Raw genomic sequence first — 13,925 nt, 5'->3', positions numbered from 1 at the left:
TATCCAAACCGTGTCATGTCTGACACAGTTTAATATGTATACACATGGCCTATCCCACAGATGTATAGTTACTCTAGTAATGAGACACGAATGTACTTTAATCAGTCATGGGAATGAGCTACACATTTGAAAGACTTAATCAGTGATAGCCATTGACATTCTCATTCCAGGAACTGACCTGTTAGTCAACAATTCCCTGCGTCTAAGGCTGGGTTTGGAAAAGTTAATGTCCTTGTGATAGGAAACTCATTGTCCAGGATATTCTGGAGTCCACATTTCATCTTAAGTGATGTTTAAAGATAAACTCATCTTCCATTAACAACACTAGGCACGACTACGGAAGAATTGGAAAGAATCAACAAAGAAATCGAGTCAGTCAAGGCTGAGGTTGCAGAAAAGCGGAAGAGGCTCTCCAGGTTTACTTTAGCACTTGAAGAGCTATCGCAAAGCCCCGTGGCCTCCTTGAGTGACACAAATGTGAGACAAGGTTTTCCTGAAAATAGCCTGCTCCCAAAAGAACAGTGGAATGAACCGTCAAAGAGCAAAGAGAGTCAGCCTAGAAAGTACATGATGGACCACAGATGTCCAGCAACTGACCTTGAATATGATCCCTTGCTCAATTATTCTGCAGGGCTGCTTGGGGCATCTAAAGCAAAGCAGGGTGAGACTGACAGGCAGCACTTCTGGAAAAAATCTGTGGGTGGAAATTGCCACAAGTCCCTGGAGAGCCAAAGACCTTATGTTTCACCAATACGAATTAAAATAAATCTTCAAGATTCTGATGAAGATGACCTTGTAATGGATGTACCTCCAATCATTCCTACTTCTAAGAAATCTAAACCATTTAGAGGCTTTAAATATCAGAATATGGATGAAAAGATACAAGTATTGCCCCCGGAGGACAGAAATCTTCAGATCAGTGGTATAGAAGAGGAAAAGATAGATGAAACCCAACTAACCACACAAACAGATGATGACAGTAACAAGTTAGAACCACCAAAATCACACATGAAAACCTCACTAGATACCAAAACTAACATAAACTTGTGTGGTGTTAAAAACCACATTTCTAAGATGGAAAGCTTCGATGGTGAGGAAAAGCATGTCTGTATTTCAGGAGAAAGTATAACTTGTGTGCCTCTCAGTGACAAAGAAATACAGAAGGAAAGTCATAATGAAAGTTACCCAAAGAGCAGAAGACATGTAAAAACAATTGATGATACTCAAAAAGAAGAAACTGAATGGCGATATTCACCAAGCCAACTCCAGTTCTCTTATTCAGACGATCATGTGAAAGACAAAGTTCTGAGAGTACAAGACGACAGTCAAGACTTCACTACTTTTGAAGACAACAGATTAGTTGAATTTGATTTTGATAAGGAATGTACTGAAGATGACACTCCCTCTGATTCTGATGACACTGTGAAGGAATGTCTTCGAATTTTCAATAAGTTCACACGAAGCAAAGCTCATAAGGGAGAGACTGCTAAGCAGGTTGGTCACTTTTTTAAAAATCCTTTTCCTAAATCTAAAGGAGTTTCCCTTAAATATATATTCTCTATATTCTAAACTCTATAGAATACATATAACATCTATTATATGTATTTCTAATACTTATGATTAATAATGTATTAAAATAAGGCAAAACGTTGGTAATTGGCCAGCCATCATGTCTTGCAGACTTGACATTTTCCAGAGACCCTGGTATTATGTACAGTAACTTATAGTTGATTTCCCAAATTAGAGGTATCTTTTATAGGAACCTATGCATGTCAGATTGTCCAAATTAAATTATTTTTTCTGAATTATTTTTTAATAATTTGCCTAGCATTTTGTAGCTTGGATTCCTGTGGATTCCTGTGGCTCAGGAAACATAAGTTTGCTTTTACTACACTGAAATTGGATAAGTCTTATCTTTTTCCCATTAGCCTTCAGGAAAGCAAATGGAATTAGATATGCAATATTACCAAAACATTTCTGGACCAAAAAGGAGAATTGCACACACTGCCAAGTTTGATGTGAGTCATTTTGTTTCTCTTTCTCTCCCACTTCCCACCCTCCCTGTCTCTCTCAGCAGTTTATGAAGTACCTACCTTGTCATTTCAAGCTTTAAGTATATTGCAGTACTTGTTATCCTATTATCCACTAGGGGGCACAAGTGGGCAGTCAATAAATTTATTGCCTACTTGTAAGCATTTTCTGAAACCTTCATTTTTCTCCCCCGTTATCTAACGTTTTCATTAAAAGAAGGTATGTTGTTTTTGTATAACCTTTTAACTATAAATTAATATGGTCAATCCTTATTATTTTCAGATTCTGTATTTGCAAATTTGCCTCTTCAGTAAAATTAATTTGTAACTTTAAAATCAAGACTCATGCTTTTGTGGTCCTCTGTACACAGGCGCAGTGGCAAAAAAAAAAAAAAAAAAAAAATTGAATTGAATCGCCTGACATGCACGTTCCCAACTAAGGTTGAACAAGGCAACACTGCCTTCTGTCATACTGTTAACCAAGGTCCTTACCTGAGTCTGTCTGGTGCCATGTTTTCTGCATTTTTGTGTGTTTTGTTGGTGATTTTGTTATTTAAAATGGTCCCCAAGTATATGCTGTCTAGTGTTCCTTGGTGCAAGAAGGCTGCGCTGTGCCTTACAGAGAAAATGTGTGTTAAATTACTTTGTTCAGACACGAGTTATTAGTGCTGTTGACCACAAATTCAATGTTGATGAATCAGCAGTATATACTAAATGAAGTATCTTTAAACAGAAACACGCATATAACAAGGTTATTTATTCATTGGTTGATGAAACTGCTGTGACCAGATACTCACCTGCACCTAGGAGCAATGCTTCAGTATTTGCTAATTCATTGTTTGCGGGACTCTATAGAATTTAACTAGCGTGAGTAAGGGGAATTGACTGTAGTTTTTCAAAGCAATTTGAACCTCTTGTAAATTTATATTATAAATGCTGAATTTCTTTTATGACATGTAAAGAAACTGTACAAACACTGCAGCAAGTATTATTCCTTTAACACTTTTGTGTTAAAAAGTGCTGTTTAACACAAACTTTATTTCTCTGCTCTAGTCTCTGTATTATTTTTACTTGGTACATACTGACAGCAGAATCTTCTGCATGGCATAAAAAGACTTTATGTTTCCAAGTCTCAAATAAGACCCTGAATTCCAGTTTTTAACAGAATAGTTGAACGTCCTTGAGCAAATTATTTAATTTCTCTGTTTCATTTTCCGTATCCGTGAAATGGAGATAGTGAATACCTGCGCATCCCGGGGTCCGATATTATATTTACTAAACTAGTTTCTCTCCCCTTCTCTCTTATGAAAAAAGTTTTTAGGAGGCTAACCTTGTTTCTCTTTAATTGCAAGTGGTGTGGTGTTTCGTTTTCACATTACTGTGCTATATAACTCCCCCCCAAATTCTTATATTTAAATGATTGTCGGTTTCATCAGCCATTTTTTAAAAATACATTCTCACAAATAGAAGTAACTGGACAAAAGAAGATAAAGATTTTTCTGATTTTAAAAATATGTTACCAAATTGCCTTCTAGAAGGGTTGTGACAATTTAGTCCTACAGTGTTCCAGGGTTCCCTTCCCACAAACCTTACAAAAAATGGGTATTATCATTTTTTAAACCTGTAAATCTGAGTGAAATTTTATTTCCTTATTTTATATTACATTTCTTTGGTTACTAGTGAAGCTGAACATTTTTTCGTATGTTCCCTTCTTTTCTCATAATGAACGTTGCTGTGGAGAAGTCTAATGCTAGCCTGCTACTTCTCCCTGTATGGGTCACCTGATACGTCTGCCAGGTTACCTAATGGATTCTTAACTTTGAATTTCAATAACTTCAGTAGGATATGTCTTATTACCACTTCTACCTGCATACAAAGTGTCATTTTCTTATAAGATTTAATTTTCTCTCTTATTTCAAGAAAAACTGTCAAATTATATGCTTAAATAGTTGTTCAGTTTTACTATTTCAGTTTATTTCTGGGAATATTCCAATTATGTGTGTATTGGACTACAGGTAGTATTGTGAATATAGTCAATTCCAAAGAGCTTTTGTGCAAAAGGAAAGTGAAATTATCCATCTTATCCATTTTTAAAATCAGGATTTTTTTGTTTTATGTTGATGCTCTATAGGTTCCAACCAGTAAAGAGATCACTAGCCCATTCAGGGGACCAGTCCCATTAATTAGTCACACTGGAATCCTTCAGGCCCAGCAACAGGCAGTGCAGATAATGGCTGCCATTAAGGGTGGGCAGGCTTTTGTTGCTGCCACTTCAGAACAGAAAAAAAATACATTTGCATGTCTAGCCTCTCAGACCCAAAGGAAAGCCTCAGGAGGTATGAGAAAAACTTCTTTTTTTTTAGTCACTTATTTAATAAATGGGGTTTTACCTTATTTTAAAAATGTTTCTTATGAAGTCCCTATACTCCCAATTATAGTTAAGTCAATCACCTAGAGCTTTACATGAAATAATACGATTAGCATATCTAAATCATTTATATTGTTTATCTCTATATGCTAGGCAATAAATTGTAGTATTTTGCATGCATTTTTACATGGAGCAAGTTGCTTTATAAATTATTTAAATTTGTTCTAGGTTATACTGGAGTTGGTTATTGGGACCCTTTTGTGTTTGCATTTTGTTTTCTTCAAGAAAAAAAATATATGTATATATATAGATCAAGCCTATAAATGAAGCGTTGTGAAATTTTGAGTTGATGATTGAAATAAACTCATCATCTGAGACTAATGACATTAAAATGTACCTTTTCCTTTTTCTCTCGTTCATTTTAAACTTAGAAAATTCATGTACATCAGACAGCCTTCATGTGGATGTAGTTCTTTCAAAGGAAAATCCAACTGCAAAGCCAAACAGATCACACATTCCTGTGAAAAGTATTGCTTCTTTTCCTGTAAAGGTACTATAAACTAAGTCTGAAGATAAGAATTTTATTTCTAATTACCATCATATCCTACCCATATATAGAGCCCCTTGGAGAGTGGGTATATTCTTTTCTCTGAAGACCCCTAATTCAGATAAATGCCAAACCTATTGAAGAGAAATTTCAACCTTTTTTGGTTACCCTTAGATATAGTTATTTTCATATTACCATGGGATGTGTGCCTGTGTGTCACTTTTGGTTAATTTGGTTTTCCTATCCTTGGAAACATTAGGCATTTTTTCAGACCTAAAATATCTGTAGCTATGATTAATTTAAGCTGCCTCAGATTTTTTCAGAGAAAAGTTTTACATTGGAATATGCCTTTCAAGCCACATTCAGTGAGGGGTGTATATGTGTATATATGTGAGAGAGACAGGGAGACAGAGAGACAGACCTTTAGAAAATAATGCCCACTAGTAATATGATAGTACACCCTTACCTCTTTAGTCAATTTTCCCCTACTTGTGGCAATGATTTTTTTTTTTTCTTTTTACCAAATATTCTTTAGCAGAAAACTACTGGTCAGTTTTAAGGCTTTGTCCCTCCCTAAAAGTGAGGTAGATTAACTCATCCTAGAATTCTTAGTCTTTTTAAGTCCGTCAAAAGGAATGCTCACCTTGTTTCTAGCTGGGATCGTTTTAATATTGAATATGCAAAGATTGTCATAAATTTAAGTCCAAACATTTTTCTAAATGAAAAGGTAACTGAAAGGCATTGGGACATATATTTGTTTTAAGAATACTAAACTGGGACTTCCCTGGTGGTGCAATGGTTAAGAATCCGCCTGCCAATGCAGAGGACACGGGTTCGAGCCCTGGTCTGGGACGATCCCACATGCCGCGGAGCAGCTAAGCCCGTGCGCCACAATTACTGAACCCCGTGTGCCTAGACCCCGTGCTCTGCAACAAGAGAAGCCACCACAATCAGACGCCTGCACACTGCAACAAAGAGTAGCCCCGCTTGCCGCAACTAGAGGAAGCCCGTGCGCAGCAACGAAGACCCAGTGCGGCCAAAAATAAATAAATAAATTTATTTAAAGAAAAAAAAAAAGGACAGTAAACTACACACCTTCCTATACGCTGATCAGAGGACCAAATCATGGTTCTAAGAATCTGGATGTGGAAACAGCAAAGGGATTAGATGAGTAATCAGATCAGCCTTAATAATGGTGGACATACAGGCAGCTGTCCCACTTCTCCCTTTCGTGAGTGTAGATAATTTATGGCTTGCATTTATTCTACTTCTGATGGATTTAAAACTTGAAATTATTTTTAAATTTAATTTTGGATATAAAACTTACCTAAGATAGTTGTACTTTCATACACATAGTAGGAATGTTAAACAGAACACACATGTGTTCTTCGTTTGTCTAATCAATTTTATATTTAACAAGATGTTGAATCATAAAGTGGCTCATCGGAAGAGGGCTGTAGGAGCATCAGAATCCTCGTCCAAAGTACCTGATGAAGTAAGACAATGCTCTGTCAACCTCTTTTTTTGAGAAGTATTTGAGAGTTTATAAAACAGAGGATGAGGCTTTTAACAAGGTTAGTGCTAAATAATGTAATTTATCTGAAAACACAGACGCACACACACACACTCTCTTAGTAACTATTACTTTGACTAAAGAACTCATGGGACACAACTAGCAAACAATTTTATTCAGTTTCTTTCCACTACTTTTTTGAAGCCAGGCTGTGGACCTAGTTTTTTCCTCCCTCTTGAATGACTTTTCTGGTCTTGGTAATTTGTAAAAAGCACTCTGGTTACTTTTTTTTTTTTTTTTAAATAATTAAATCAAACTCTTTTTTTTAAAGAGCTCCTGACTTATTTATTTATTTATTTATTTATTTATTTTACTGTGTTGGGTCTTCGTTTCTATGCAAGGTCTTTCTCTAGTTGTGGCAAGTGGGGGCCACTCTTCATCGCGGTGCGCGGGCCTCTCACTATCGCGGCCCCTCCCGTTGCGGGGCGCAGGCTCAGTAGTTGTGGCTCACGGGCCCAGTTGCTCCGCGGCATGTGGGATCTTCCCAGACCAGGGCTCGAACCCGTGTCCCCTGCATTGGCAGGCAGATTCTCAACCACTGCGCCACCAGGGAAGCCCTCAAACTCTTTATGTTGGAGATTCATCAGTTTTTTTAAAAAATTAATTTATTATTTTTTTTGGTTGTATTGGGTCTTTGTTGCTGCATGAAGGCTTTCTCTAGTTGCAGCGAGCGGGGGCTACTCTTCGTTGCGGTGCGCGGGCTTCTCACTGCGGAGGCTTCTCTTGTTGTGGAGCACGGGCTCTAGGTGCACAGGCTTCAGTAGTTGTGGCACGTGGGCTCAGTAGTTGTGGCTCGCGGACTCTAGAGCACAGGTTCAGTAGTTGTGGCGCACCGGCTTAGTTGCTCCGTGGCATGTGGGATCTTCCCAGCCCAGGGATCGAACCCATGTCCCCCGCATTGGCAGGCGGATTCTTAACCACTGTGCCACCAGGTAAGCCCCTGGTTACTTTTAGTGGTAAAACTGTCTTAGTCAGTCCTGCGATTTCATATCAAAGCAAGTGGTTTATTAATCTGAGTTGTGTCTCCCCCTTTATGTACTGTCTAGTGAGCCACAGTCCCCACCACTCCCTATTCGGCACACCTGCTACACTCATTTATAAGCCATGCCTGGTTTCTTGGCAGCACCTGTATTTGCAGTTCCTACTCAAAACCTTTTTCCCAAATTGAAACCTTTCAAATCAGTGGCAGTAGCTGTAGCTCTCACCCCATGCATATTTTCAAAATCCAACGTGGAGTGGTGAGGATGGTGGCTTACTAGATAGAATAAGTTCCGTCTAAAGGTGGGCACATACCTCTCGCCTCCATCTGATTATTGCAGTTTGGAAATTCAAGTTCAAAATGTACAGATTTCTAATCTTCCAATAATTTTTATCTTAAAATCTCTACTTAAAACACTGTTAGACAAACACATGTCTGAGCACTAGGTTTGGGCTTTGTGCTGCCCTTCCTCTGATTGAGGTGAATTCAGATGGCTCTGGAGGTTATTTTAAAAGACCATGGGTGGATGAAGCAAGAGGCAGATTTCAGATCAACATGAAAAAGACCTTTGTAACTGATATGCTGTCCATAAAACAGATTCACAAAACAGTGAGCTGCCAGTTGCTAAAAGTGTTTGGGATATAAGCTAAATTGTCATCACTACAGGAGATTCATGCATTAGGAGTGAGGAAGGATCAATTTAAGAATTCTTTTTATTAACAGCTTTATTGAGATATGATTCACATACCCTACAATTCATCCATTTAACATATATAGTTCAGTAACTTTAGTATATTCACAGGGTTGTGCGATCACTGCCACAATTAATTTAAATACATTTCCATTGCCCCCAAAGGACACCCTTTACCCTTCATCTGCCATTCCCCCACTCCTCCATATCTCCCAGCCCTAGGAAACTACTAATTTACTCTCTCTTTCTATTGATTTGCCTATTCTAGACATTTCATGAAAATGGAATCATACAATATGTGGTTCTTTTGTGACTGGCGTAATGTTTTCCCTTAGCATAATGTTGTCAAGTGTCATCCACGTTATAGCATGTGTCATTGCTGAGTAATATTCTGTTTTATGGATATACACATTTTATTTCTCCATTCGTTAGTTGATGGACATTTGGATTATTTCCATTTGGGGCTATTATGAATAACAAACATTTGTACAGAATGTTTATTTGTATTTGTGTACAAGTTTTTGTGTGAACAAATAGTTACATTACCCTTAAGCACATTTCTAGGAGTAAAATTGCTGGGTTATATGCTAGTTCTACATTTAGCTTTTTGTGGAACTAACAAACTGTTTTCCAAAGTGACTATACCACTACATTCCCACCAACAACATACAGGGGTTCTGGTTTCTCCACATCCTTGCCACCACTTGTTATTGTCTGTCTTCTTTGTAGCCATCCTAGTGGGTATGAAGTGGTAGCTCATTTGTAGTTTTGATTTGCATTTCCCTACCAACTAACAATGTTGAACATACTTTCATGTACCTGTTGGCCATTTGTATATCTTCTTGAAGAAATGTCTATTCAAATCCTTTGACCATATTTTGGGTTATTTGTCTTCTTACTGTTGAGTTATAAGAGTTGTTTATGTATTCTGGATTCAAGTCTCTTAGATAAAACATTGGCAAATATTTTTTCTTTTCTGTGGGTTGTCTTCTCACTTTCTTGATGGTATCAATTGCAGCACAAAGTTTTTCACCGTGATGTATTCCAATTTATTTTTCTTCTGTTGCTTGTGCTTTTGGTATCATATGTAAGAAAACTAGGTCACAAAGAGTTATTTCTTTTTTTTCCTAAGAGATTGAAAGTTTTAGTTTTTACACTTAGGTGTATGATCTGTTTTGAGTTGAGTTTTGCATAATGTGTGAGGTAGGCGGTCCAACTTCATTCTTTTGAATGTGGATATCCAGTTATACCACCATTTGTTGAAAAGACTATTTTTCCTTATTTAATTTTTGTGTCACTTTTGTCAGAAATCAGTTGTAAATATAAGAGTAACTGACCATAAATTCTGAGCTCTGGTTCTCTTGCTTTGACCTCTATTTCTGTCCTCATGCCAGTACTACACAGTCTTAATTACTGTAGCTTTGTAGTAAGTATTGAAATTAGAAGTGTGAGTTCTTAAAATTTGTTGTTCTTTTTCAAGAACGTTTTGGTCCCTGGCATATCCATATAACTTTTAGGATCAGCTTGTAGCTTCTGCAAAAATATCGAGTTAGGATTTTGATAGAGATTGTTCTGAATCAGTAGATCAATTTGTGGAGTATTACCATTTAACAATATTAAGTCTTGTGAGCCATGAACATGGGATGTCTTTACATTTATTTAGATCTTTAAATCCTTTCAACAGTTTTTGTAGTTTTTCAGAGTACAAGTCTTGAACTGCTTTTGTTAAACTTATTCCTAGGTATTTTAATCTTTTCAATGCTATTGAAAATGGAATTGTTTTTGTAATTTTATTTTCAAATTATTCATTACAAGTGTGTAAAAATACAGTTGATTTCTGATCTTGTATCTTGCAACTTTGCTGTACTTGTTTATTCGTTCTAATCATTTTTATTGAGTTCCTTGGAAGTTTCTTTATAAAAGATTATATCTTCTATAAATAGAGTTTTATTTTTTCCTTTCCAATGTGGGTACTTTTATTTCATTTTCTTGCCTAATTTCTCTAGGCATAACCTCCAGTATGATATTGAATAGAAGTGATAAGAGGGGCCATGCTTATCTCTTTCCTCATTCTAGGAGAAAAACTTTCAGTCTTTCTTCATTAAGTACAATAGTAACTGTGGGTTTTTTGTACGTGTCCCTTCTGTTTCATCTAAATTTTCTTATTTATTGGCATATAGTTGTTCATACTATTCCTTTATAATTCTTTTTATTTCTGCAAGTTATATAATGATGTCTTCTTTCATTATTGATTTTATTATTTATTTTTGGCTGCATTGGGTCTTTGTTGCTGTGTGTGGGCTTTCTCTAGATGCAGTGAGCAGGGGCTACTCTTCGTTGTGGTGCACAGGCTTCTCATTGCGGTGACATCTCTTGTTGCAGAGCACAGGCTCTAGGGCATGCAGGCTTCAGTAGTTGTGGCACATGGGCTTAGTTGCTCTGCAGCATGTGTGATCTTCCCAGAGAAGGGCTCGAGCCCATGTCTCCTGCATTGGCAGGTGGATTCTTAACCACTGCACCACCAGGAAAGCCCTCATTTATTTTAATAATTCGAGCCTTCTCTCTTTTTTCTTGGTCAATCTAGCTAAAGTTTTATCTATTTGGTTGATCTTTTCAAAGAATGAACTTTTAGTTTTTATGATTATCTCATTTTTAATTCTTTATTTTACTTATTTCCACTCTAACCTTTATTATTTGATTCCTTTTGCATTCTTTGGGTTTAGTTTCCCATTAAAATTCTAGTTGCTTAAGGTGGAAGGCAAATTTACTGATTTGAGATCTTTTTTTTTTTTTAAAGCATCCATCAGTTAGTTATATGAGGTACTACTACTTTTTTTTAAAAATTAATTAATTTATTTATTTATTTATTTTTGGCTGTGTTGGGTCTTCGTTTCTGTGCGAGGGCTTTCTCTATTTGCGGCGAGCAGGAGCCACTCTTCATCGCGGTGCGCGGGCCTCTCACTATCGCGGCCTCTCTTGTTGCGGAGCACAGGCTCCAGACGCGCAGGCTCAGTAATTGTGGCTCACGGGCCCAGCTGCTCCGCGGCATGTGGGATCTTCCCAGACCAGGGCTCGAACCCGTGTCCCCTGCATTGGCAGGTAGATTCTCAACCACTGTGCCACCAGGGAAGCCCTGATTTGAGATCTTTTTAATATAGCCATTTACAATATTAATTTTACTCTAAGCACTACTTTAGCTGCATCCTATATGTTTCATTATGTTGTGTTTCCATTTTCATTCATCTCAAAGAACTTTTAAGTTTCCCTTTTATTTTTTTATACATCTTTATTGGAGTATAATTGCTTCACAATATTGTGTTAGTTTCTGCCGTACAACAAAGTGAATCAGCTATATGCACACACATATCCCCATATCCCCTCCCTCTTGAGCCTCGCTCCTACCCTCCCTACCCCACCCCTCTAGGTGGTCACAAAGCACCGAGCTGATCTCCCTGTGCTGTGCAGCAGCTTCCCACCAGCTATCCGTTTTACATTTGGTAGTGTATTTATGTCAGTGATACTCTCTCACTACATCCCAGCCTCCCATTCCCCCCTGTGTCCTCAAGTCTGTTCTCAACGTCTGCATCGTTATCCCTGCCCTACCACTAGGTTCATCAGTACCATTTTTCTAGATTCCATATATATTCATTAGCATATGGTATTTGTTTTTCTCTTTCTGACTTACTTCCCTCTGTATGACAAAGTCTAGGTCCATCCACCTCACTACAAATAATTGTTTCATTCCTTTTTATGGCAGAGTGATATTCCATTGTATATATGTGCCATATCTTCTTTATCCATTTGTCTGTTGATGGACATTTAGGTTGTTTCCATGTCCTGGCTATTGTAAATAGTGCTGCAGTGAACATTGTGGTACATGTCTCTTTTAGAATTATGGTTCTCTCAGGGTATATGGCCAGTAGTAGGATTGCTGGGTCATATGGTACTTCTGTTTTTAGTTTTTTAAGGAATCACCATACTGATCTCCGTAGTGGCAGTATCCATTTACATTCCCACCAACAGTGCAAGAGGGTTCCCTATTCTCCACACCCTCTCCAGCATTTATTGTTTGTAGATTTTTTGATGATGGCCATTCTAACCGGTGTGAGATGGTATCTCATTGTAGTTTTGATTTGCATTTCTCTAATGATTAGTGATGTTGAGCATCTTTTCATGTGTTTGTTGGCCATCTGTATGTCTTCTTTGGAGAAATGTCTATTTAGGTCTTCTGCCCATTTTTGGATTGGATTGTTTGTTTTTCTGATATTGAGCTGCATGAGCTGCTTGTATATTTTGGAGATTAACCCTTTGTCCATTGCTTTATTTGCAAATATTTTCTCCCATTCTGAGGGTTGTCTTTTCGTCTTTATGGTTTCCTTTGCTGTGCAAAAGCTTTTAAGTTTCATTAGGTCCCATTTGTTTATTTTTGTTTTTATCTCCATTTCCCTAGGAGGTGGGTCAAAAAGGATCTTGCTGTGATTTATGTCACAGGGTGTTCTGCCTATGTTTTTGTAGTGTCTGGTCTAACATTAAGGTCTTTAATCCATTTTGAGTTTATTTTTGTGTATGGTGTTAGGGAGTGTTCTAATTTCATTCTTTTACATGTAGCTGTCCAGTTTTCTCAGCACCACTTATTGAAGAGACTGTCTTTTCTCCATTGTATATCTTTGCCTCCTTTATCAAATATAAGGTTACCATATGTGCGTGGGTTTATTTCTGGGCTTTCTATCCTGTTCCATTGATCTATATTTCTGTTTTTGTGCCAGTACCATATTGTCTTGATTACTGTAGCTTTGTAGTATAGTCTGAAGCCAGGGAGCCTGATTCCTCCAGCTCCGCTTATTTCCCTCAAGATTGCTTTGGCTATTTGGGGTCTTTTGTGCTTCCATACAAATTGTAAAATTTTTTGTTCTAGTTCTGTGAAAAATGCCATTGGTAATTTGATAGGGATTGCACTGAATCTGTAGATTGCTTTGGGTAGTATAGTAATTTTCACAATGTGGATTCTTCTAATCCAAGAACATGGTATATCTCTCCATCTGTTTGTATCGTCTTTGATTTCTTTCATCAGTGTCTTGTAGTTTTCTGAGTAAAGGTTTTTTGCCACCTTAGGTTTATTCCTAGGCATTTTACTCTTTTTGCTGCAGTGGTAAATGGGAGTGTTTCCTTAATTGCTCTTCCTCCTTTTCCATTGTTAGTGTATAGGAATGCAAGAGATTTCTGTGCATTAATATTGTATCCTGCTACTTTAACAAATTCATTGGTTAGCTCTAGTAGTTTTCTGCTGGCACCTTTAGGATTTTCTATGTATAGTATCACGTCATCTGCAAACAGTGACAGCTTTACTTTTCCAGTTTGGATTCCTTTTATTTCTTTTTCTTCTCTGATGGCCATGGCTAAAACTTCCAAAACTATGTTGAATACTGGTGAGAGTGGATATCCTTGTCTTCTTCCTGATCTTAGAGGAAATGGTTTCAATTTTCCACCATTGAGAATGATGTTGGCTGTGGGTTTGTCATATATGGCCTTTAGTATGTTGAGGTAGGTTCCCTCTATGCCCACTTTCTGGAGAGTTTTTATCATAAATGGGTGTTGAATTTTGTCAAAAGCTTTTTCTGCATCTATTCAGATGATCATATGGTTTTTCTCCTTCAATTTGTTAATATGGTGTATCACATTGATTGATTTGCGTATGTTGAAGAATCCTTGCATTCCTGGGATAAACCCCACTTGATCA

The sequence above is a fragment of the Eschrichtius robustus genome, chromosome 10 (genome assembly GCF_028021215.1).
Source record: "Eschrichtius robustus isolate mEscRob2 chromosome 10, mEscRob2.pri, whole genome shotgun sequence".
In the NCBI taxonomy this organism is placed as follows: Eukaryota; Metazoa; Chordata; class Mammalia; order Artiodactyla; family Eschrichtiidae; genus Eschrichtius; species Eschrichtius robustus.
Note: the sequence above shows the minus strand (reverse complement) of the source record.